The following is a 27,390-nucleotide window of genomic DNA, read 5'->3' as shown; positions in this document are numbered from 1 at the left end:
CTCTTCCTTTCCCATGTTTAGAACACTGGTTTAATGGAGGTAGGAGCAAGTGAGATTTATATGAAGCCAAATGATTATGAAAAACAGAATGTCCCTCACATTAGTTGATATATATAACATGTAGCCAGAAACATGAGATCTTCTGTACTTGTGAAAGGATAACAGCACTATCAACTTTTTTCTCACAAGGCTTCTGGGCCTGTACCAACTTCAAAAAGGATAGAAATTCAGCAGCTGAAATTCATATAGGTATGAGGAAAGGCTTCAAGTGCTGAAGTTCTACTTCGTTCTTCAAAGCCCTGCAATAAAAGAAAAAGTTGGCAGGTGGTTCACAATGTCCTTTGCTCAAATACTTTCCCAGTAGCAGATAGCTTGGTCTGGCTGGGATTTTCAGCGATACTGCACACAGCAATAATCCAGTCTGATCTTATGTTTCGTACTATTTTGTAAATATGCAAAAATTCAGAACAAGTCTGCAAAACTGGCTCCTAATGTTCTGGTCAATCAAGTCAAAGTTGAGTCCGCCATTTTTGGCACACGCACCAATCCAGCAGGGTACCATTTTACAAGGGAGTGATCCATCTTATTTTCATTCTTTGAATGCCATCCTCTAGTCAGCAAGCACTATTTTGTTGTTTGGAATACAGGTCTGCTCTGAACAGATGGAGCACATGAAACACTGTGGCCTGCATCCTCCTTTGATTTGACTTTAATCAGCACAGATTTAACAAGCGCACTTTGGGAACAGAAACAGTTGTTTTAATTCGGTTTCAAGCTCACACTGCTCCGGTCTGTTCACCTGTTCGGGTAGCATTCTGCAGAATTGAGCATTGCATGCAATAATGTCCTACAATTGCCTCATAGATGGTAATTACTAAACTTCCCAGGATGCCTAGCTCGCCTGTATCCCAAGACTCTTTCAGAGCTTCTAATCATTAGAATTCCCTCGGTCTCTTACTCCACTCCTTGCAAGCCATCTGGTCTCTCTGAACTGCAGCTGGAGCCAGTCCTCTTCCCACCAGTCACACCTGATCTTTTGACACACACACCTGAAACAACCGTAGCTCTATCTATGATGCATCGTAACCTTCAATAATGAGCTGGGCTTTTCCAAGCGCCTCTGCTGCTGATGGAGGAAGAATGAAGGCAGTGAGGGAGCTGCTTGTTTTAGGCCCCCTTAAGTCTGGCATGGAAGTGGGGGGAATGAGGAAGAACAAGGAGGAGGGACTCCATTCCCAATAATAACCTTTAAGGAAGCAGCTGGGGGGGGGGAACCTCTGCATGCTTAGAACTGCTTGTGGGAAGAAGCCATTCACATATTTTCGTGTCAGTCTTTCAGAGGCTGCTCCCTTTTATGCTGGCTGATGGGATACTTTGACTGACATCCGCCTTCTCCTCCCACACAGCACAAACTGATAGAGGCATCAAAAGGTTACCAGGAGCAGGAGAAGAGGGAGGGCCGAGTGGTTTTCCAATAGCAGCAGATGATGGTATTCATAGGGAGGGTGGCTTAATGAAAGTAGGAGGGCAAATGGATGGGAGAGAGGAGACAGAGACAGCAGATCCCCCTTCCTTTAGTTTTCCACTGAGCTTTTGATTGATGATCCTCACAACGCAGCTGCTTTTGTCTCTATTTTTGTTTCTTTAGGCTCATCCACACTTTTGCCTGACCCATATTTTTGATTGTGGTGCGTACAGATCAATTCTCCCAGGTCCAATAGCTTTTCTTGTTGTTCTACAGCTGTACCCTCCCACTGAATTGAGTTTATGACATCATCACATAGCCAAATCTGCCTCTGTGGCATCACCATCCTGCTGTTCCACAAACCGGAAGTCATTGACCGGCTGGGACACAAATAAGAAGGAAGCTTCTTATCAGGCAGCAAACAGTGCTTGATGTAGAACAAAATAGGCAAGCTAGCTGTGGTTATTTTACTTTAAAGCAACGGTAAGTCCAAGTATTTGCAGCTTGTTACACCAACTGCTCTCATATATCAACTGCTTTTGCTGCCCTTTAGGGAATGCTGAGAGTGTCTTTTATCTCACGATGATTCTGAAAAATATAGATTTTGAATACAACGTGCCCTCCTTGCTATCTGCGTATCTTTGACCATTATCATAGACCAAATAGTTTGGGGCTTTTATTACACTCAGTCATGATGGTAAAATCCCAGAGGGTCCCCTGGTAGTTTTTTCCACCAAGTCCAGACAGTGCCCTTTTTGCACAGCTGTTAAAGACAAATGCAGCAGCAGTTACCTGCTACATCTGACAATGCTCCGCTACCACTAGAGGACTTTGGCTGTAACTTTTTCTCATTGCAGTTGTCCAGTGATGCCAAAATCAATGAAATAGCAAAAACCTGTCAGCTGCCTCCCACAAAAAGGTGTATTTGCAACCTGCAGTGTATCCAGTTCTTAAACATAAGACCATTGCAGCAGTGTGCAAGTACATTTTAACGCACAGAAACATTATGCATGTGTATGAATTCTTCTTCTTTTCCAACAGTGGGAAAGATCCTGTATGGCAAAGGTTTCATTCAAGTACATCTGTTGACATTCTCTACAATAAAAGAATATGGAGGAGATGAGAGATAGCAGTCAAAGTGATTCTATGCAGGATGGTTGTTTTAAAACTGAAGTGCTATCTCCACACTCAAGTTCTCTAGCAAAGCTATAGATGGGGGGGAAATACTTTGTTCCCGTGGCACTCAGTCAAGCATGGGAGATCAGGAATTACAAACACTTTATTCCAGTCTTGGGTATTTGTTCTGGTCGCTGCATTGAACCTCTAAAAATATTTCTTTCAGCGATGAAAACTCTTTTCCTGATACTAATGCACAGCGTGTAGCTAATTTACTTCATAGAAAACAGTTATCAGCTAATCGTGGCTACACTTAACCCTAACATGCTTCTTCAGATGCTGCTAACCTGATACAGATTAATGGTGCAGCCTATACATGCCTTGCTCAGAAGTAAGCCCCATGGAGTTCAGTTGGGCTTACTTCCAGGTAAGGGATAGGGTGCATGCACACCACACATTTAAAGCACATGGTTTCCCCAAAGAACCCTGGGAACTGTAGATAGTTAAGGGTGCTGGGTGCTGTAGCTCTGTGGTGGCGTAAGCTCCAAATCCCAGGGTTCTTTGGAAGAAGCAATATGCTTTAAAATTACAGTGTATACACAGCCGATAAACAAGTCCCCCAGCACCACGGATTAGGTTCATCCCTCCAGAAAGGAACATAAAATCAGAATCCCCCCAGACCTAAGGGGATAGCATGTGACCCAGAAGGAAAGCATGGTTCATGGTATATAAAGCCATAAGTGCAGTTTAAAGCCATGAGTTGGGCTTGATCCAAAGCAAGTTAGTCATGCTTAGGAGTCCCACTGAAATTACATGAAAAATAAATTAGTCACCTTCATGCTTCACCTCAGGTGGAATAACGGGAGGGGCCATCCCCAGTAGTACAGTGGTACCTCGGGTTAAGAACTTAATTCGTTCTGGAGGTCCGTTCTTAACTGTTCTTAACCTGAAGCACCACTTTAGCTAATGGGGCCTCCTGCTGCCGCCGTGTCGCCGGAGCACGATTTCTGTTCTCATCCTGAAGCAAAGTTCTTAACCCGAGGTACTATTTCTGGGTTAGCGGAGTCTGTACCCTGAAGCGTATGTAACCTGAAGCGTATGTAACCTGAAGTACCACTGTAGTAGTAATCATCATAGTAATGACGATGATGATGATTGGGTCTCACTCACTACCGGTAATTGGTGGCATTATAAAATTGTTAATGTACTTCCACAACATATATAAAGCTGACACTTGACACATAGGCAGTTAAAAAAATATCCTAGTTACTTGTAAAATAGAATCTGAAAACAGAACACTTCTACACCTGCATCTCAGAATTCAGGAGATTCCTCTAGCACATATTAATTCAAGGCACAGACAGAAGGGAACTGGAGACTATGGGACTTTATAATAATAATAATAATAATAATAATAATAATAATAATAATATATTATTTACACCCCACCCATCTGGCTGGGTTTCCCCAGCCACTCTGGACGGCTGCCAACAGAATATTAATGATAAAAATAAAAAAGCAATAAAACATCAAACATTAAAAACTTCCCTAAACAGGGCTGCCTTCAGATGTCTTTTGAAAGTCATATATTGTTTATTTCTTTGACATCTGGTGGGAGGGCGTTCCACAGGGCGGGCGCCACCACTGAAAAGGCCCTCTGCTTGGTTCCCCTTTGCACATGAAGAAGTCAGGGATGGGCATGGTGGCAGGGGGGAGAGTGTGTGTTTTTCTTTCACTTTTCAGGTTGAAAAATATTTCCATAACTTACTTCTTTCAGAAGACTTTCATTCGTGTTTCATTAATTCAGATTTAGTCCAGTGTGTGTGTGTGTGTGTTTTAAGTCAGGAAAAAGCTGGGGGAAAGCCCCTCTCACTCCCCTCCCCCCGAAGAATAGGCTGAACCCTGCTGGCGGTGTAAAAGAGCCCACATCTCAGCAAGGGCCCCTGCAGCAAAAGGGCTCTTGCTGGGGAGGGCTTTTTCCATGTACATCCGTGGTGACAGTGAATACAGAATGCAATGCAAACCATTAAGCTTCAAGGAAAATACCGTATTTTTTGCACCATAACACTCACTTTTTTCCTCCTAGAAAGTAAGGGGAAATGTCTGTGCGTGTTATGGAGGGAATGCCTATGGGTGGCATGCCTATGGATTTTCCTCCTCTAAAAACTACGTGCGTATTATGGTCGGGTGCGTGTTATAGAGCGAAAAATACGGTAAATCTGAAGGAAAATACAGTGGTACCTCTGGTTGCGAATGGGATCCATTCTGGAGGTCCGACCGGATCCTGAGGTTTCTGCAACCCAAGAATCACTGTTCTGCGCATGTGCACAGCAGTAGACCACTTCTGTGTATGTGCACGGGGCCGTAGACCACTTCTGCGCATGCATGCGCGGTGATACCCAGTCCAATACTTCCGGGTTTGCCACTTTTGTAACGTGAAGTTTACATAACCAGAGGGTTATGTAAGCCAAGGTGCTACTGTAAACCCGAAAGACAAATCTGAAATACTTCTTTAAAAACTCAGAATCAGTTCAACAGAATTAATATTCATTCATGTTTCTTAAATACAAAATGAATGCAGAAAATACCCCCCCCCCTTCCCGGAAGTCATTTGTTTCCACATGAGCAGGGCCTCTCACTCTATCATAGATCCAATGCTCTTAATTCCTTTGGCAGTGGTGGGAGAAGACATTATCTTAGCTCATGTGTGAACTCCAACCCAAAGGCATCCAAAGACCCGAGTTTAACAGCATTCTTTGCAGCTTCATCCATGAGGAAAGCAGCAGTAGGACAAAGAAAGAAAAACATGAATAATTTCCATGGGAACGTATATTCCACCTGTGCTGTCCTCATCCTAACGGCCTGGGTGTGCCTTACACTGCCCCAGGCTTATAATCTGCAAATGTGTCAATTGGCTTGCATGGTCCAGAACACAAGGATTCCATTCTGACAGGCAAATAATCACATGGCGGGGGATCTCATTGATGATGGGCCCTCATATTTATTTAAAGTGACACCCTCAAAATCAGGATTTTGAAACATCCATGATGAATGAGCATCCAGAGGCACATATTTTAACGTTAATAGGAGACGTTGGAAATGGCCTACAGTTTAACTTTGGGATTTCTGAAATTTTCAGTATTTCTCCCTATTATTTTTAAAATATATATATTGAAAAATGCTTTTAAACACCCCCCCCCAGAAAGAAACACCTTAAAAGAGGTAATGATCATTACCATGCTTCTATGTTGATATAAAGCTATTAAAATCAACGTCGAAACAGCAAAGCATCAAAACAGAGCAATAATATAGGTGAATCAAGTCCAATGCATTTTAATAAGTGACAGTAATGTTACAGCACTGATAGTGGCACTCTGTATGGGGTCAGGATAGTCATTCCAGTGCCAGAGGCCAATGGTAATATGCGGTGCTGGTGTGAAAATTCCCTAAGTAATTGGGGCACCCATGTGTCAGATTATAGTGAGTCAAACCATTGGTTCATCTAGTTCAGTACTGCTTACAGTGTCTGGAGATCTGACAACCAGCCTTTCATTACCAGCTGTAGGGCAGTTGGGTGTGGCTTGACAAAAATGTCCTCATGAGCCAAGAGGCCTAGTGTGCCTAATTCAAAATCTGCTGACATGGATGTGGGGCCCCTCAATTTTGAGAGGGTGGAGGAGACCAATGGCCGAGCTGAGTGTGACCTAGTTCAGTGGCTGGTTCCTCCTGAGCATGCGAGAGGAAGCCATGCTTCACTGGGCTCTGTGCTTGGCCTCCTCCCAATGATGCAATGTCACATGTGCAACACACACCACCACATGATGTCATATTAGTGTGACATGTACAGGGCACATGACATGTGTGCCATGCACCAGACCCCCCCCAAAAAAAACTTGGGCACAAGATAGCACCTCTGTAGTCAACCAATGAGCCAAGGCCCTTCCCCAGTAATTACCAGCATCTTGCTACTGTGATGTACCACCATAAGATGCTTCTTTCTGCAGACAGCACATGGGGGGACAGCACATTTCATTCAGAGTGCAAGATATGTTAGGTAAATCTTTGACACCGGTTATTTTCCTGGACAGCCCTATCACACCAGAGGAAACAGAGATGGTACTCAAAAACCTGAAACCACACAAAGCCCCAGCCCCAGATGGCTCATAATTCTGCAAAAAATTCGAAGAACCCCTGATGTAAGGACATGACCCATCTATTTAACAACTTCATAAAAGGGGCCCCATCCCCCAAACCTGGACCTCTTCCAAAATAGTCTCTATCCCAAAACCACTCAAAGATAGCCTCAAAGATAGAATCATACCACTCAATTTCAGTGATAAACCAAGACTACAAGATATTCACATCAATCCTGGTTAACCACCTAAAAATCTTCCTACACAAACTAATTGCCCCAGACCAGGCAGGCTTTGTCCCTGGTCACAACGTAACAGACCCCAGTAGGAAACTACTGAATCTGATAGAACACAGCACAACGACCAAACTCCCACAAGTGATCATGTCCCTAGACATCCTTAAAGCCTTTGATTGCTTAGAATGGAAATATCTATTGGCAGTATGAACTAACATGAAATTTGGCCCCAACTTCCTACAAACCCTCAAACAAATTTACACCCAAGCCTCAGCAAAATGCAGAATTAAAAATATGGAATCCAAAGAGGCACAAAACAAGGTTGCCCCACTGTCTCCCTTTCTATTCATCTTGGCCCTTGAACCCTAGCAATCTGACTCCGAGCAGCCCCAGATATCAAGGGTGTGGAAATAAAAGGTAAAACCTACAAACAAGATGAAACAATGGGTCCACTTGGATAGAGACACCATTGAAAACATCCCCACAACAGCATACCCATTTCTCCAAAACAAACTAAAGAAAATCCCCACAACACAAGAGATATGCAAAATAACTAAATAAGTATTAGAACTCACCCCAGAACTGGCCCTACTGAACATGTTCCAACATCATAATGACCACTCACATTATACAGAGCTTATAACCCACCTACTCTCAGCAGCCAGAAGCCTCATAGCCAGACACTGGAGAGACCTGTCAGGGGTAAGCATGGACCAATGGCATCAAATTGTATGGGAAAGAGCCTTAATAGAAAAGCTAACTAATAAACTGAAACTGACACGGGGACAAATAGAAGAATCCTTCACCCCAGTATGGCTCCCCTTTATCACATACACAGTCCAACAAGACAACAACAAGAATCCACTGACAGCATACGAATCAATCTGGCTTACCTGACCCAACAAGTCCTCCCCCTTCACAAATGCAAACCCCACCCCACTGCAGCCAACCACAGACAACCAATCACACCCTGCCCCCCAATACCTCTCACAACCAAGGAAATGTAATAAATAAAGAGAAAGAGAACCTACCCAGTTGATGCTGACACAAAACCCCACACATACACTATAAAAAGACTATGAGCCTCACCACCCCAACCATCCCCTCCCCCCTCTTCTTCCCCAACCTTATACTGGACTCAACACTAATGTCTCACAACAAATGTAACTGATTTGTAAGAAAGACTGTACAACCTGAAAAAAATAGACAAGGCATGCACTTTTGTAAACCAAGAAAATATTTAATAAAATATTTTTTTTAAAAAAAGAAAAGAATGGAGTTTAGCATATGTGCTATATGTTCTCTTATAGCTGCCGTAATTTCTTTAAAATTCTCCTTGTCATTTCTTGCAGAGCAGATGACCCTGTCAACTGTGTGGGCTCTGCCCTTTTATGGCCAAGGGAATTTTAGAAGATTGGTTGTCCAGGAAGGGGGGGGGGGGCTCTGATAAATGAAGAAGGGCTGATTCTTCTTGTCACATATGATTTGGCCTCTTTTTATGCAACTTGCGTTCTTGGGCACTGGCAGAGTTGGAGTCTCCAACTGTGTGTACGATTCACTTCAGCAAACAGCCATGGATATATTCAATGTGCAGCATTATGGTTTGTAAAGTCATCCACACAAAGGAACCTGAATAATATTAATTTCCATAAAGCTACAGTGTGTCTCTGCTGGAGACATTCTTCTGTCACAAAACCGGCACTGCAAAATGCCCCCCTTTCCTGGTGTGGTAAGCAAGAAACATGTGGGGTGCACATCTCACAGCATCCAATGTTTTGCTTTGTTTACATGTAAAGCGTTAGAAAAACAGTTTCCCCTTTTCCTTTCACTTGTTATAGGATTAATTGCTTGGTTGGCACAAACGTGTTTCTTCCACACACCAAAAATTACAAAACATGCAGCAGAGAAATAAGATAAGGAAGAGCTTAAGAGTTCTGTGGCATACCGAAGTGACAGGCACTTCATACGTGATTTCCCCGTCCATGTTATTTCCATATACTGCAGATGTCATACATGAAGCTGCCCTTCTGACATGTCATTTGCCTGCTTACTTGCAAACATACAGTTTGTGCATAGGTCGGTGCACAGCATTAACCCTTCAGCAGACAGCCAAATCCACTGAGCTGCATCAGATCTTCAGACAGAGGTCCCCTAGATGCCATTGACTTACAGAGCTCCCAAAAGTCAGCTTTCTCTGTCTCTCTCCTGTTTGTGTTGCTCCCGGTTCAAAGTGTAGTTTCTCTTGTCTTTGCTCACAAAGAGATGCTTCAGGGGAAATCCATTGACGTTATACTCAGAGTAGACACATTGAAATCAGTTGGGCCTAGCTCATGAACAGGGACGGGTCAATTTGTCAATTTCAGTTTTCCAGCATTAAGTTCAGTTAATGCATACTTTACCCTAGCATATAGGCTTTTGTACGCATTACTTAGGTACAGATGCATTGCAAAATTCAGGTGTTTGTGTACAATACCATTCTGGGAAGTGCAAATTGGGGCTCATCCAAACATCTGCTTGTCCCACCGCTATCTCCTGGGGAAACCAGCTGTTTGTCAATGAATCAGAGCAAACTTCAGTCAGTTTTTCTGCAGATTTGTTCTGATTCAGTGGTAAACAGTGGGTTTTCCCGGGGAAAGAGGCATGAGGACAAATAAAAAACTGCTCAGGATAAGCAGAAAACCTCTCAGTCCCATGCTTTCTAGGTCCGGGACAAGCAGAAATGTGGAGAAGCTCAGGTCAGGCTTACTGTTAATTTCACTGGATCTACTCTGAATATGACTTAGTCAAATACCACCCTTGGTACATATTTTTGTGTTTTTATATTGTAAACCGTCCTGTGGTTCTCAGATGAGGGGTAGTATAGAAATGTAATTAATCAATTGACTAATAATGCCAGTTCCCTTATCAATTTTTGATAGACACCCTTGCCTCACAGCTACTTTATTTTTTAAACACACACACACACACACACACACACACACACACAGAGGTCATATTATGGAACTCGTGGCGTTTTCTTTTAATGGCTCTCATTCATTTACTGAGGAATTTTATGCTATATTTTTACTGTTAGAACTCATCCTGAGATTTTTTGACAATGAAGGGGAGGGTATAAATACTGTAACCAAATAAGATAAATTCAGTCATGGATCTACCACTTCACATTTGTTTCTGCCACACTGACAACCTCAGTCTGCCTAATGATAGGGCCAACCCTGTACTCACGTCTGGGGAGGAATCTCTTCATCTCAGCAAGTGTATTAGGACTGTAATGTTTCATCAATTAGATTGATAAGACATTTTGGTTTGCTAAGAAGATGTCCCTTATGAATCAGGCAATTAAAACAAAGGTTAGGTCCTTTGAATAAACAAAGTGCAGTTGCCAATTGCCATTATAAAAGAAGCATTCTTTCTTGTAGAATCCCTCTTCTCAGATGGTGGCTGTGGCATCCACATGTGTACATTGTCTCTAAAGAGAATGGTCCCCCCGCTTTTTCTGCCATGCGTTTTTATGCACATTTAATTAATAAGAATTAATAAGCCAATTAATGAATCAATTAGGTTTTCTTTAACTGAGTGAGAGCCCTAAAATGCATGAAGACCCATAGAGAACAACCTAGTGGGAGTCAAGTCCACTGAACTCAATAGGATTGTACTTCTCTAGGAAAGGGATGTAGAGCTTGGCCCAGGGGTGGATCTGCTATGAAACTAACAAAGCTTGAGCTTCAGGGCCCCTAATTTCGGAGCGGCTCCAGAAGTGACTTATTGGTGTGTTGTTTTTTTTAAGGGTCATGACTCGAAAACTATAAGGCACGGAGCATTTTTATTCACATCAGTGACATTGACATATGAGATAATACAGTACAGCTATTTTAACCCAAACCTGAGCTATTTTTTTTTTAATATGATCTGTCTTGGAACAACCCCATTGAAGACGATAACAATGGTTCGCCAGACCTTGTTGCTGGTTGCAAAGGGGCCCCCATGACAGTTCAAACTTCAGTGCTCCCAAAATGTAGACCCACCATTGGCTTGACCTTTCCATGTATAAGGTCCCAGGTTGAGTCCCTGGCATATCTCAGAAGGATGGAGACAGAATCCTGCCCAGAACACCCTGGAGAGCCACTGCCAGTCAGTGTACGAGACAATATAGAACTAAATGGTCCAATGATCTGACTTGCTATAAAGCAGCATCTTATGGTCCTGCTAGCAGTCCTTGCTTGCCAAGTGTACAAAACAAACATACCAACCCACACCCTGTTTCTCTCTACCTCTGGGAACTTCACAGCTACCATGAAATCAATAGAGTAGCTAGAAAAGGCTCCTCTATTTGTAAGTGAGCATCTCGAATTTTGCAGAAACATTTGCTGTAACTGGTCTTCTTGCCTCGTGCAATCTGTTATGCTGCATCTTCCACTTCTTAGGGGAGGGAGAGCTGGCATTATTTCCTGGAGACAGAAATTCTTTGGGGACCACAGAGCAGAAAGTAGCAAGCTCTCAGCAGCTGGCTGCTGCGCCTTGGGATGCAGGCAAGGGTGGATCAGAATAATCTAATGCTGGGATGCATGCAAGGGTTTTAGTTCTCCCTTTCACTGCAAAGTGTCATTGCATTGCTGGAAGGTTGGAAGGCAGAAAACTCCCAGAGCTATTAGCCAGCTGGATCTGAAGGGAAATTCCTTGCACCCAGCACCAATATAACCATCCAGACTGTGAACCTTTGTCCTGTTACAGAAATATAGGGTGTGAAGGTTGTACAACCACATTAAAAAGTACTGAAAGGGTCACATCAAATTATTTATCTTGCTATTATGTCATGCAGCTCAGGGCAAAATAGACTCCCCTCCCAATTTTTATATTATCAACATCCCTCCAAGTAAATTAGAGTGAGACCATCCGGGCTGAGTAGCGATTAAGGTCTCCTCACGGCTGATGGGAGTTGTGCAGGGGCAGCTGTGTATTCCACAACATGCCATTGACACAATAATAGTGCACTGCTGGTGGATTTATACTAGACCGTCCATACATCATTCTGCTTTCTTAGCTTTTCTATTATGCTTCCCCAATGTTACTGCATTATTGCTGACTAGAGAGGCACTCTTGCACTACAGCACAACCAAAATGAGACAGCAATCCCCCCTAAAAATATATATTTGTGTATTAAATTTGCAGGAATTCAGTAGGAAACCATGGGGTACGCACCAGCTGGAAATGAAGAAACAATGTTTTGCAGGTGCAAATTGTATTGGAAACAGGGTTACATATACAGCAACTGCTCCAATAGCATCATGAAAAGGACATCTGGGCAGCTTTAAACCGTGGTCTCCTTGGTCTAAGGAGAACAGTCTAACCACTACAGCACATTGGTCATCAAACAGAATCAAGGTAGCCTACACAGCAGCTATGGCCCAACTATAACATTATGGCTGATTAAGGCTAGAATCCTATGCATATGTGCAAACAAATTCCATTGAATTCAGCAGGATTTACTTCCAAGCAAATGTGTTTAGGATCTGGCTGCCAGAGGAAACCCCCTGTCATTATAACCATTTATAATCCAGCCAAAATACTATACAGACAGCTTGCTGATAATATAATGCTCCACTAGTACTTCAAAAATTAAATAATTGTTAATTGTAATTCAATTAGTTTGATTTAATTGCTTTCCTCGGTAATGGAGCATTTTATTGTTATTGTGACATCTTCACTGTGGTTTGTGGGATGAAGTTGACTCCATGCTTTCTGATTAGTATTTCAACCCTTTCTAGGCTCCCAGTCATAGTTGGGAATTTGAATAGTTGGGAGGTTTATCTAATTCTTACAGTTTATCATAAATTAGTTCAATCATAAACTAAATATATACAGCAAATTAAGTGTCTGGATGTATGGTGCTAGTGAACCTGACTGCTAATTTGCCATATTTCATAGTTGATATGCTTGTGAACTCTCTCCCTTCTCTAAAAATATATCAGCCTTTGCAAGCTACCTTTTCTGCAAAATAGGGGAAACATTTCACAAGTCGATGTCCATGTGGTCTTAATTGTTTAATTAATAAAAATGTCCATAAGCAGTGAAACTATTATGCTATTGATTTGTAATGCTGCCATGAAATCTGTTGACCATGAAGCAAAAAATCAGAAAAAATCTCCCAAGATGGGCAAAGGGGATACTTTGTAGATTTCCACCAGCAAGGACCAGCACTGGCAAATGTACACTGCATGTCATATCAGAAGCTCCACTGAGTTCAATGGATATTTCTCCCAGGTAAGCATATAAAGGACTTCAGTTTTAAGACAGGTTTGCTTTACTGACTTTGGAAAAGGACAAGAAACTTTGGCAGTAGAGTCCTCACAGAGTCCTACCATGCTGCAGATCTTCAGAGATTAGGACCACGGGGCAGAGGCACAGGAAGGCTATCTACCAAACAAAACTGGCTGCTAAGTCATGGAAAATCTCTTAAATTCTACAGGATGCTCTCAAGAAAATGTGCATTCCTCTCTGCGGCAGCTGTCTCCACCTGGCAAGCCATTCATGTGCACCCATTCGGTATGTGGATCAGATTATTTTCTCCATGCTGCTGAAGACTCCAGAACATCTGTTCCACATAGTGATCTCTTCCCACTTAGTGCAGACAAAGGGGTGGCTTTCCTTCTGCGAGACCAAGATCACAAGGGATCCCAATTGGGAGCCTGGTTTTCAAGGGACGGCATTCACTGGCCGATAGGGATATAAGTTTAGCACTTGTGGGATTGTGTTAATTTGGCTAGATCTACTGTTAAAAAATCTGTATACATTCCTGAGTCACCCCATGGCTCTCTGTATGCATCTGTGTGGGAGGCACATCATGATGACGACGACCTATGGCAGTCTCTGAAGTTACAGAACAACAATCCTGAGTGGGATGCTTTCCTTTTTGATGTGTTAAAAAAAGTAATCCATGGAATGTCAGAATCACTCCTGGTGCAAGAGCAATCCATTGTTGTTGTTTGAAAATACAGTCGTACCTTGGTTCTGGAACGCCTTACGACTCAAACATTTTGGCTCCTGAACGTCACAAACCCAGAGGTTAGTGTTCCAGTTTGCGAATGTTTTTTGGAAGCCAAACATCTGACATGGCTTCTGCGGCTTCTGCTTGAGTGCAGGAAGCTCCTGCAGGAAGCCGATTGGAAGCCATGCCTTGGTTTTCAAACATTTTCAGAAGTCGAATGGACTTCTGGAATGGATTCCATTTGAGAACTAAGGTATGACTGTATACCTTCTGCAGTGCTGAAGTCTTCCCTGCTTCCTTATTCCCACCAAAGTCATAGATAAGATTCTACTTCTTTTACAACAGAAGCCACGTGGCATTCCTTTAAAACAATCCTGTTTCCCTTCACACTGGCAAATTCTAGACCATTATCTTCAGTATGCAGAGTATGTAATTGCAATTGGGGTCTACTACTCAGAGCTAGCATGAGCCACTGCTTGCTTTGTTGCAGCACCAAGCCAGCTGTATGGACATTTGAGGAGACCTTGGGCACTCACTAATAACTGCTAGAGTTTGTGAATGCTAGAAATTAATAAATGGTAGAATTTAGATAATATTTGGAGAATTGAAAGGAAAATACTAGGGCCTCACCTAAGATAGACACTACTGAGAATGACAAAAGCTGCTAGAAGCACATCATTAACCCATCAATGGAAACCATAAACCAGGCAGGAGGCTCTGCCATGAGGGGAGGAGGTTACAAGGGGACTGGGGAGGCTGGGCAGGCTAAGACTACGGGGGGGGGGGGGATGTTGTTTTACATGAGGCTTGGTTTTTTTTCTGGCAAGGGTCTTTCAGAAGGAAAATGGTGGAGCCAGAGCTCCAGGTGGAGGTCATGCGGGACAGAATGATCTTGGCAGGCTGGGACAGAGGTCCTGAGAAGTTGTGCAGGATGCCTTAAACTCCAGTGCTGCACTGCTGTGGGGAACAAGCCCCTCTTGAGATGCAGTGCTCTGAACTCTCCCCCAGGTATAGGCCCAGGTGTAAATACGTGTACGGCAAGCCATATATTTAGAAGACATTTGTCTCAGCAGAAACACAACCCTGGGTGAGTGCCCGTGACCTTTGGAATCTCATGCAGCTGCTCGGCAGAGATTGGGGTGGCATGTAACCATATAAACCATACCTCCATCTTCATTCCATCCAGCATATGAAAGTCCTGAACAGGAAAAAGATTACCACCCACCACTACTGAGTCATAGAATCGTAAAATTATAGAGTTGGAAGGGACCCTGAGGGTAATTTAGTCCAACCCTCTGCAGTGAAGGAATCTCAACTAAAGCATCCATGACAGATGGCCATCCAACCTCTGCTTTAAAATCTCCAAGGGACGAGAGGCCACAACCCCTCGAGGGAGACCATTCCATTGTAGAACAGCTCTTACTATCAGAAAGTTCTTCCTGGTGTTTAGTCGGAATTTCCTTTCTTGTGACTTGAAGCCATTGGTCTGGGACCTATCCTCCAGAGCAGGAGAAAATAAGCATGCTCCCTCTTCCATGTGACAGCCCTTTAGCTATTTGAAAATGGCTATCATATCTCCTCTCAGTTTCTTTTTCCCCATCCTAAACATACCCGGCTCCTTCAACCGTTACTCATAAGGCTTGGTTTCCAGACTTTTTATCATCTTGGTCACCCCCTTCTGCACACATTCCAGCTTGTCAATATCCTTCTTAAATTGTGGCGTCCAGAAGTGGACACAGTACTCCAGGTATGGTCTGACCAAGGCAGAATAGAGCAGTTCTATTACTTCCCTTGATCTGGACACTATACTTCTGGTGATACATCTGAGAATCTATTTATGTGTTTATCACCAGTGACAATCACCAATTTTTGTTGTGAGCTTAATTATCTACTGTTTTCTGACTGTTGCAAACAGTTCTAGCAGTATCAAAAAGGCATCCAACCAAACTTCCTCACAAATGAAATACCAGGCTTCAAACAGGGCAGGCAGGCCTGTCCATTCATTAGCCCTACCCATTTTATGGTCGTCTCACATACAGTATTATAGAAATTGGGGGTGGAGGGGGAGAGAGAATGTGTGCACAGAAGCTGCCAGGAAAGGGTTTGTTTTATTAATTAGTCTCCAGTTAGCAGCCCAGGGAAGGTATCTCTTTCAGTCACTCTATGCCACATTGAGAAGGCAAAGAAATAATCAGAAACACTTCCCCTCGGCACAAATCTCTATCGATCTGAATATGGATCTTATTTCAAGACAGCGAACAACCTGCACTGATGCGCTCCAACACAGACATGTTAGCATTTCCAGGTTTCTTTAAAACATGTAGCTATCTACCCTTGTATTTCTTCCTCTCAACTCCCCTGGAGAAAGAGACAAAAACGCTGCTGCCTTCCATAAGGCGGAAATCTCTGCACACATCATCCGCTCGCTGCACTGTCCTTCCCGGGAGCTGGCTCGGTTGTGCAAGGTAGCTCCTAATTACCTCTCTCCTGGATTCTTTTTTCTCCCCCTCCGAGGACAGCCTTTCCAAGAAAAAGCACACCTGGTGCTGTGAGATAGGGAGCCTCACCATGGATACCAGGTTCCCATTCCCAGTCTGGCTGGTGCTCCTGGGACCCTAATAACTATCTCTAGAATGCTGCAAAACTCCAGATGTGCATTAGTTACTGCCATGAGACCCTGTCCTCCTTGCCATTCAGAAGCAGCTCCACATTCATAGGCCTGAGAAAGCAAGCGGAGGGGGAGAGGGAAAGAGTGCTCATAATCTCCCTTTTATTATGCTGCCCCATGCCAGATAAGGACAGCTGTTCACGCACGATGTGTGCAAACCAGAAATGATAAATAGCCTGAAACAAATATATGATACATAAATGCCTTTTTTTTTTCCAGGGTGTTCGTTGGCAAAGAAAGGAGACTGTGGCCGATTATTCCTTTCTTGCCTCCCTCCCTTCCTCCTTCTCCCCTCCACCGCCCCCCCCCCCCCCCCGCTTTCCAGCCAACCGTGTGCTTTTAAAAGGCTTGTCCCAAAATAAACAAGAGTTCTTCCAAGCCAAGGCTTGCAAAGGAAACGCTACAGCAAATATCTGCCCAGCAAACCCAAGGGTTAATACGAAGGATGCACAGAATACAGGAGATTCTGTAAGTTGTAAGCGCTGATTGGAAGGGAGAGACCACTGTAGGTCAACATGTCCTTTACATTGTGAATAACTTGACAGCGTCTAATAAACCCAGCCACCTATGGCCAAGATAATTGACTTTATATTCCTAGACATCACACGCCATATTTTTTAAAGGGAGAAATGGTAAGCCAGGGCACATGAGATTTCAGAGCCTGGCCTGTGCTGCACAGCATCCCATCCCGCTTGAACCTTATCTGCTGCTCTTTATTTCCTTAAAGAGGGGTAAATTAACCTCCCATCCGAGTGCTCATCATCCTAGGACTCTCAGCAGCCTTCCAGAGGGTAAATGTAAATCCGCCGAGACAAGAGGCTCCCAGGCACACAGGGACACACCCCTCTCCCTGTCATGAAATAAGCCCCGTTGATTTATTAAGGGGCCCATGAGTAGGGATAATTATAAGACTAACAGATCTCAAGTTTATTTCCTGAGTGGTCCAACGGAGGACAGCTCCTCTGCCGTCTCCTAATGAGGGAGCCATACCCTGGAGAGCGCCGTGCTTTGCTCCCTGTCTTGCACTTGCTACATTTCACATGGATGAGGTAATTTGACTGCAGATGAGGTAACCGTGCGACTTGCCCATGAGCTGGAAGAGGTTACCATATGATCATTCATGTAAACATACAGACTGCTCCCCGAGGAGCCTGACTGACAGCTGCGTTCTGATGTTGTGCTGCACTCAGAGAGGCAGGGAGAGGAGGGGAACCGGTGGGAGTAACACAGCAGCCTTGGAGCCTGTCTGCTCTCTTAAAGGAGACAGATCACCGACTGAGTGGTTGTCAAGTCCGGCAGGCACCAGGCTTGCCTGCAGTCTCAAATCCAATAACGGCACACTAGCCAGAGAGGCCTCTGCGCCTGCTGCATTGGGGACAGCAGCACATGGTCCAGGCGGTGAGCAATCGGAGATGCTCTGTGGGACAGCATTACGAAGAGCTGGCCTGCCTTGGCTCGGCATGCAAGGTGAATCAGGAAGCACTTCTGTGCAAGCGCAAGTTGATTTTCACCTGCGTTTGCTGCCATCCTGTCTAGCGTGGTTTAAAATTCTTTCCAAGTGGGGCATTGTCCTCTGTTTCAAAGGGCCAATATGCACTGGAGTTTCTCAGCAAATCAAAGGGACTCTCAATACTTACCGTACTAAGTTGCAATATATTCATCTGTGAAGGGTTCGTTTCTGTTGTTCTTTCTTTTGCCCGTTCCACACAGTGTCTCACAAGTAACTCTCTACTCATCTTTCCCTTTTCACCAATGCCCTTAGTTTCTGCCTGCCTCAAGACTCCTCCATCGTTTCCCCATTCAAGTCAGTCTCAGAAGCACATTGGAAGTGTTCCCATCATGTTGCAAGGTGGCCTGGGAAAGGGCTAGTCAAAGGGCATGTGTTACAGAAGGCTAAGTGAGAAAAACAGAGACCTGACAGGCCAGTTACATGTGGCCCTTCTCTCTTAAAGGAGGCAGTTGTGAGACCCCTTTTAAAGGAATCTACATTGAATCTGGCAAATTTGAACAGCTACCCAAATTTGTCATTTTGAGGTAAGGCATTGGTGAGGGAGGTAGCATCTTGACTCTACGTAGATCTGGACGGTGCCATTCCTGTTTGGTTTCTGGCCTGGTCTCAGGACTGAAATTGTATTGGTTATCTTGGTGGATGGTTATCCTGGAAGGTATACAAAGTGATCCTGCTGACTTGCCTTGTTGATGGTATCATTGACAAACTAGGTTGCCCTGCTGGAGCACTGCTTAAAGGTATGGTGGCTCTGGTCCTTTTTGGAAGACAATTCCCAGAAGGTTCACTTGCTGTGATCTTACCTGGAGAACATTTACCCATGCAGTGATTATATCCAGAATTAAACGAGTATCTACTCGGACCCTGAGATCATCTTCTAAGGCCCTTCTTTGTGTACCTCCTCAAGAGATTTGGAGGGTGGCAACATGAGAACGGGCCTTCTCTGCAGTGGCTCCCCATCTGTGGAACACTCTCAGTGTTCGCCTGTGAAGTTCACCTGGCGCCTTCATTATACACCTTTAGGCGCCAGGTACCGTAAAAAGTTCCATTTTAACCAGGCCTTTGGTTGATTTTATTGACATCCTATGCCCTTTTAAAATGTGGGGTGGGGAGGTTATTGGGTTGTTGTTTTTATTTTGATTGTGTATTTTGTGATTTTATATTTTGATTTTATTCTGTGAACTGCCCTGAGACCTCCGGGTATAGGGTGATATAAAAATTCAGTTAATAACAATACTAATAATAAGTATGTCTGTCTGTCTGTCTGTCTGTCTGTCTGTCTGTCTGTCTGTATGTATGTATGTATTTTACTTGGGGCTGCCTTTAAAGACAGTTCTGAAACTGGAAATGGTTCAAAATGCAGCTGCCAGATTGCTAGTAGAAGCAAGACAGGAAGCACAGATCACACCTATTTTAGACCAGTCCTTCATGGGTTCAACTAAAAATAATTGTTTACATATTTAAAGCCCTAAATAGCCTTGCATCTAGAACTTGCATCCACATGAATCTACTTTAGCTCTGTTTGGCTTCTGAGGCCTTGGTCTCCGGCCTGCCAGTAGCAAAGAGGAGATTAATAGACAATTTATCATGAACAAGGCCTTTTCAGTGGTGGCTCCACAGTTGTGGAATTACCTTCCCAGGGAGCTAGCTTTTCCACGCCCTCTCTCTCCCCACTTTATTTGGGAGAAACCATGTGCAATGCTCTAAACTTGGACAAAAGCCAAGATACAAAGGTAATAAGCAAATGAAATATATATTCTACCATGCTTAATGTATTAGCATGGTGTCCTGTCCATCTACCATATTTCTTTAAACTTTTAAATTTCTTTTCCTTTCCTTTCTGTCTCTTTAAAGTGTTCCCTTCCCCAATTATCTCCTGAGAAGCTTATCAGGGATGCCATGAAGGAGTAGACTGATAATGGCTGAGGAATCATATGAAAGGCTGCTCACACCACATTACAGTGGTACCTCGGGTTACAGACACTTCATGTTACAGACTCCGCTAACCCAGAAATAGTACCTCGAGTTAAGAACTTTGCTTCAGGATGAGAACAGAAATCGCACGGTGGCGGCACGGCGGCAGCGGGAGGCCCCATTAGCTAAAGTGGTACCTCAGGTTAAGAACAGTTTCAGGTTAAGAATAGACCTCCAGAATGAATTAAGTTCTTAACCTGAGGTACCACTGTACAGTGGAACCTTGGGATGCGAACGTGATCCATGCAGGAGGCACATTCGCAACCTGCAGCGTTCAGAACTCGCAGTGCCGCATCTGCACACACATGGGTTGCGATTTGGTTTTTTGTGCATGCGTGAGCGCCGAAACATGGAAGTAACTGTCCCAAAATCGTGTAACCTGAAGCGTCTGTAACCCGAGGTACCACTGTACTGATCTCCTACTGTACTTCATGGAAGTCTTGGCTGGATGCATTTTAGCAGACATTTTGGGTTCACTGCAGGTGATGATGACTCAGTCTCCAGGCTCAATTGGCCTGAACTGCTCCCTGTGAAAATGGAGAGGAAGCCCACTTGAATGAGCCCTATGATTCCCTGCACCAAGCAAAAATTCGACAGCAGAGGATGAGGAAAGAGTGTCCAGTTGGTAGGAATTCTTATTCTGGAGATCATTCTAAAGCATCAATGTATATACATTTGTTTCTATGCAAGTTTAGAACTGATGAATCCAACATGGCAGACCATTGCTTAGTAGCCTGTGCCTATTTGCTCTGAAGCAAGTTCCACTGATTTAAATGGTCTTCAGCTCCTTGGATTTCACCCTAAAGAACTTCGCTGTTTGAAGCTATCCCTGGCTTGGCTGCTGAACTACAAGCCTTTGTCTGCATGGAAATAGCAAAAGCAGCTGCTGCCTCACAACGTCCTGCTCACTTGCTACTGAATAGGTGAAGTGCTTTTGGTACAACACAAGCAGGTGAAGGCTATTGCACTCATGTTCTGTTCATGCACTTCTGGTTGGCCATCATGGAAAACAGGATGCTGAACTAGATGGGTATTTTGTCTGATCCAGCAAGGTTCTCCTATTCCACTTAAACTTCTTGAATGTGTCACTGTCCTGCATTATCTGCTGAAGTGCTTTCCTGTGTATATAAAGCCTGTAGCAAGAAGAGCAAGGAAAACTGGCAGCTAAGGAGTTAATCAGAGTTGGGCACTCATTAAGCTCAGGTGCTCAGGTGCCTTCTCCCTTTGGAGGATAAAATGCCACAAACTCCATTCTGGGCTGTTTTCAGCGCACAGAATTGTCAGAAAACCACCTGTTATTTGCAATGGGTTTTGTTGTTGTTGTTATTGTTGGGGAAATAATTGAAGGCATAATTAAGCAATAATGGGGTTAAAAACATATTGTTATGCAGCTACCAAACCCCCTGACAGATGTGGCATTTAAGGCTTGTCATGACTGGCGCTGTTAATTTTACACAACGTACGATCAAAGATCACGTCTGGCTCTGTGCGCCGTTTCCCTTCGGGTTCTGGCTTGCATGCCCATGCCAGACAGTTGTGGTTTGTATCATATGTTAGAAAGAGGTTACGCCACACTCTGTTTGAAATGCTACTTCCACATCACATAGAAATAGCTTGGAAGGCCCATCAGAATGAACACATCTCCCCATCTAAAAAAGCAAAGCAAGCTGTAAGCAGAAGGGGGAAGGGCAACATCAGAGGCGAAGGTTGGGTGCTATGGGCAGCTTTTTCCACAATTAATAGACCACCAGAGCTGAATCACTTCCACTTAAAACCCCACCAAAGCAGACATGAACAGATCCCCTCACTGCACAACCCTATGTGTGTCAACTCAGAAGTAAGTCTCACTGAGTTCAATGTAGACTAGACACTAAGGTAAAGGTAAAGGTACCCCTGCCCGTACGGGCCAGTCTTGACAGACTCTGGGGTTGTGCGCCCATCTCACTTAAGAGGCCAGGGGCCAGCGCTGTCCGGCGACACTTCCGGGTCACGTGGCCAGCGTGACATCGCTGCTCTGGCCAGAGCCAGAGCCAGAGCCAGAGCCGCACACGGAAACGCCGTTTACCTTCCCGCTGGTAAGCGGTCCCTATTTATCTACTTGCACCCGGAGGTGCTTTCGAACTGCTAGGTTGGCAGGCGCTGGGACCGAGCAGCAGGAGCGCACCCCGCCGCAGGGATTCGAACCGCCGACCTTTCGATCGGCAAGCCCTAGGCGCTGAGGCTTTAACCCACAGCGCCACCTGCATCCCTCAGACTAGACACTAGGATTGCCATATTTCAAAAATTCACAAAAATCTACACTTCCGGATATCCCTGGACATTTAAGCAATTTCTGCCCAGACGCTGTTTCCAATGGTCAAATCCCAGCTATGTCCAGGAAATTCCGGATGTATGGCAACAACAGTAGACACCCTGTGTACCTTTGACTAAAAAAACCCCAAGGATTGTAAAAGCACCAGATCCATAGCATTGTGTGCTATGAAATGGAAGCGAGAATAATGGGATACTTTTGCCTAACCTCTATAAAGGTGTGTCAAAGTGCCTATTCATCTAGATGCAAAGAAGCACCACCACGCTATAGATGTTTGCCCTAAAAGAATGGGGAGCTAGAATGAGCCATGTAGTGATGTAGCCCCACAGCCCCTTTGAATCTGTGGCACCTCTTCACACAGGTAAAAACTAAATGGCTCTTATCTAAAACAAAAACCCAGCTTGCAAGTGTCTGTGCTCAGTGCGGACAGCTTCATACATTTCTTTCACCCTTCCCCCAAACTACAAAGGCGTAAGGGGCAAAAGCAGCTGGAAAATAAAGCAAACACCAGAACAGGTGTAGCCAACATGGTAGCCTCCAGGCTCCTCCAATCCCTGGTAATTGGACCTGCTGACTAGGATTGATGGGAGCTGTACTCCAAGAACATCCATAGGGCAAGTTACCCCTGCATTAGAGCATAGGTTCAGGCTGGTGGTCCTTGCCATGGCTTCAACCTTGCCATTTAAAAAAATTAAATAAATGATTATAACATTGTTTTCAAAAGTTTTTGCAATTGCCAAACACACTGCTAGGCACACATGGAGTTACTTGTCTGGTTCACAGAACCAATAGTGACACCAGCGGAAAATATTGGCCAGCAGAGAAGGGGCAAAGTAAATTCCAGCGAGTCAAGCTACATTAGACTCCTGATGGGGAAATAATATTTCTCATTAATGTCCCTATCCTAATCATATCTTCTTTTAAGTAAGTCTTGATGGAGTGTGCTCAGGATTGTAGCCTTCTGCTGATTTTTAGCAGAATTGTATTTTTTATATGGAAAAAATACATTTCTTTCTAGTAACCGCAGAGGTTCAGCAATTGAGGGGGTGAACTGCTTGTTGTGGGGGTGCCTGCTCCCCTTTCCAATGCTGTCTAGGCTTAGAATTTAGATGTTTATGTAAACATCCATGCGCAAGTAAAATGCAACTGAAGCAAGTGAAAAGCAATGACAAGCCTGTAGGTAAGATCCCGAGATTACCTGTCTATCTCACCAGGTCAAAGGCAAGGCATTGATTTGCGGATGACAACCCCAAATTTGGCACACTTAAAAGCTTGTGTAAAAGTGCCCTAAAGGTATGCATATGTGAGCTCCTGGAAGATTTCAACAATAAATCAAATGTGAGCACCATGCAAAAGGAAGTATTCCAGTAAAATAAAAAATGGTTATATACACACACGTATACGTATATGTATATGTATATCAGCCCCAACATTAAGCCACCCTAAAAGGTTTTCCCCCAACTGGGCTGCAGGTATTGTAATGCTTTATATCTGTAATATTTCAATCATGGTGAATGCTGCCCTTTGTGAGGGGAAGGAAATCAATTAATTTCAAAGGGAAGCTTCTAAGTCAGAAACCATTAGATCTCAGAGAGGTAGCACCAGGTTGCCAAGAACTGGATGCTAGCTGAAAATCCAGCAGGTGCAGCCCGAAGCTAAGATAAAAGTGGTCTCCCATGGCTCCATTTGTGCACAGTGCCTCCCGTGGCTGGGTTGCCATATTAGCAATCTGTTTGTAGAAGGAATAAATCCGGGCCTGGATACACAGAGACACATTACCCAAGCAAGTCCTGGCAAGACAGAGGCACTGTGGGGGAGGGGTTCCCATGCCAAAGAAATTGGTCCACTTGCCTGTCCTGGACAGGGTCACACTCCCCTGAAGAAGCAGGTACACAGTTTAGGGCTGCTATTGGATCCAGCTCTGTCCCTGGAGGCCCAGGTAGCTTCAGGAGCTAGAAGCACCTTTTACCAGCCGCCTCTGGTGTGACAACTATGGTTGTTACTGGACTGGGAGAGCTTGACTGCCGTCGTTCAAGCGCTGGTGACTTCAGGACTGGAGAAGTGCAATGCACCCTGTGTGGAGCTTTCATTGCACTTGATCTGGAAGATGCAAAATGCCCAATGCAGTTCTTTTTTTCTGGGGGTACTCAAGACTACGCAATACCAGCATCTTTTTTTTTTTTCAAATGTTAAAAGTATGGCACTTGTATACCATTAAATTAATCGGGGGTTAAGATGTTGTATTTATGAATACCTGTTGATTGAGGAAAGTGGATTCAAAACTTGGAATTTCTGTAACTTCTAAAGCAAGTTGATGGCAATATAGTTGGTGTAAAAAGGTGACATACTGTTTTTAAACTTCCTACAAGTGTATTCATTGGCTTGTTCTGTAAAAGTCTAAATAAAGGTAGCTTTATATACTTAAAAAAAAGTAAAAAAAAAAAAAGTACGGCACTTACTGTAACAACTTTATGGTGAGTACCAGCACCCTTCTTTCCTAAAGCAAAACAAAACAAAACAAAAACACCTAAAAAGCACTGGAAAGGAGTAAGACCATATCACACTGACAACAGAATGAAGGCCTAGCCCGACCTTTGGTATGATCCAGTATAATCCAATATGACTCCTTTTATGTTGATGTAAAGAAGAACATTCACAAAGAAGCTCATGTAGATTACGTAACCCCTATTTATTTTAGGGGCAGAATAACAGCAGCAAAATCTAGTTAGAGCAGGGGTGAGTAACCACTTTTGGCCAGAGGACTGGATCTGAAAGTAGTCTCTGCGAGCCACATTGGCAGGTGGATGGGGCTGTCCAGCTGCCAATCATTTGATGTCCTGTGACATCAGGCACGGGAAAGGCAAAGCCATGGCTATAAAGCAACAATTGCAGGTGTGCTCTGATTGTTGCTTTAGCACTGGTTGAACTGGGTGCCTTTCCCTACTGCGCTGCTTTTGGAAGGAATAAGATGCACTTGGGAATGACAGGGAGCTCCAGAGTGCACCTGGTCCCTGCCGAAAGTGTGACAGGATAAGTACTGAATTCAAGCCGTGCCAATGTCATGTGATGGCCAGGTGGACATGCTTGGCCAAAATGGCCTCATGGGTCAAACAGAGAGGCCTGGGAGGCCAAAATAGAAGGCCCACCGGTGAGTGAGAGGGAACTTCCAAGACCAAAGTCCCAGCAGTGCCTGAGAACTTCCCCTTCTAAACAGCATACAGTGGTTAAGATGCTTCAGGTTACAGACACTTCAGGTTACAGACTCCGCTAACCCAGAAATAGTACATTGGGCTAAGAACTTTGCTTCAGGATGAGAACAGAAATCGCGCAGCGGTAGGAGGCCCCATTAGCTAAAGTGGTGCTTCAGGATAAGAACAGTTCAGGTTAAGAACGGACCTCCAGAACGAATTAAGTTCTTAAGCAGAGATACCACTGTATTGGAAAAGGCTCCGCAATACTCTGCTGTACATTTTGGCTGCCTTTATGGAGCTGCTGTATCCTCCATACCTTTACTGTATTGACATACAATGGAACCTTGGTTCTCGAACTTAATCCATTCTGGAAGTCCCTTTGACTTCCAAAACGTTCGAAAACCAAGGCACAGCTTCCAATTGGTGCGGGTGCCCCAGATACAATAGCCAACAGCCGCATCGGATGTTTGGCTTACGAAAAACGTTCGCAAACCAGAACACTTACTTCTGACAGACAGATAAATTGCTATATCAGTTAGTAACTGTGCCATATAGACGCTTTGGTGCAGGGAAAGGAAGATAATTTCCTGTGTGTTGAGGTACTGCTCATCCAAAAGACAAGTGGTCCTCTTGGGGAATTCAACCACCATCAGCTTTCAGGTTAGCCGAATGCTGAGTGGCTGCATAAGTGAATGCACTACTAACCCTACACTTGACCTAGTTTCACACAGATCACACCATGGTGTGGTGTGTGTGTGTGTGTTTTGTAGGGGTGGGGGTTGCCTCAAGGTAAAGCAAAAAAGCAGTTGCTTGAATCCTTCCTACAAGCGACAAGTATGCTTCCCCGCTGAAGATCTCAGCAGCGTCTATCAGGCAGGTGTGACTTGCATTTCGCTCTGTCCCTTCTCCTTCCCATCCGAACAGACCTCAGATCTTGCACAGCAACCACATCCTGTCTCTTCAGCTGCTCGTCTTTTCCTGCCAACTAATTACTATTCAGATAAAGTCACACACAGAGCCAGCACAGGACACAGTCAGCTAGAGGGAACCGATTCCATTGACCTCAACCCTCTTCTCTTTCTTCCAATAAGATCTTCTCTATCTGCATCCACCCACTTTGTCTAAGGGGTGGGAGAGGGGGGGAGGGAAAGGGAGAGAAATAAAACCCCGCAGGTCCTCAGACTTCCCCAGTGGGGAGGCTGCAAGCAGGAAACGGTCTCCCGGGATCAGAGCTCAAGCAGATCATTTTCCATCACACTGACATGTCTAACAATGTAGTGAGTCACAAGCCATCCAGCAAGTGCAGAATGAGTCACCTGAAGTAAACTGGGGAGGGGTGGCTGCGAATGATTTTTGCCTCCCAGAATCAGTGTTGTTTGAGTTGGAAGCATGTTTCCTCTTTCTGCAAAGGAGAGCAGCTGTACGATTCTCAGCTTCTAACCACAAAGGGCCCATTGACCTGTTTCAAAGAAAGAAAGAGGGAAAAAAGAGCATGAGAGATAGTGGGGGAGGGGGAAGGATGCTTATTATTTTTAGCAGCAAACGTCTAAAAACCAGCAGAAAGGAGTGGGGAGCCAGCAGCACCTCCAACCCTGAAGAAACATGACAGCCATTTTGCCACCATAGCCAACCAGAATTTTTGTCTGTGCGGCGGGGCACTGAGTTCAAGCTCCACACCTGCCACTGTGCGTGCGAAACGCAATGCGGGCCTCAGTGTACACGCACAAATTGCACGGTCCTTCCCCTTGACAAAAGTGTGCCTGAGGGCGAACGTGCTTCTCTGTTGGGTCATGCGTTACAGCAC

The 27,390-nt window shown here is 44.4% G+C and overlaps 1 long non-coding RNA gene across 1 annotated transcript; it reads right to left on the bottom strand.

Annotated features, from left to right (window-relative positions):
• Window positions 1-50: 50 nt before the first annotated feature.
• Window positions 51-26,538, bottom strand: LOC307220686. Its single transcript, XR_013841045.1, has 3 exons — window positions 26,513-26,538; window positions 24,855-24,892; window positions 51-299 (listed from the first exon to the last, which is right to left on the bottom strand). It is a non-coding gene; the product is annotated as an uncharacterized lncRNA (long non-coding RNA).
• Between the last annotated feature and the right edge of the window lie 852 nt (window positions 26,539-27,390).

The sequence above is a fragment of the Podarcis cretensis genome, assembly GCF_951804945.1.
Source record: "Podarcis cretensis genome assembly, chromosome: 7".
Classification (NCBI taxonomy): Eukaryota; Metazoa; Chordata; class Lepidosauria; order Squamata; family Lacertidae; genus Podarcis; species Podarcis cretensis.
The sequence above is the reverse complement of the archived record's forward strand: the minus strand, read 5'-3'. Positions and strand labels throughout refer to the sequence as shown.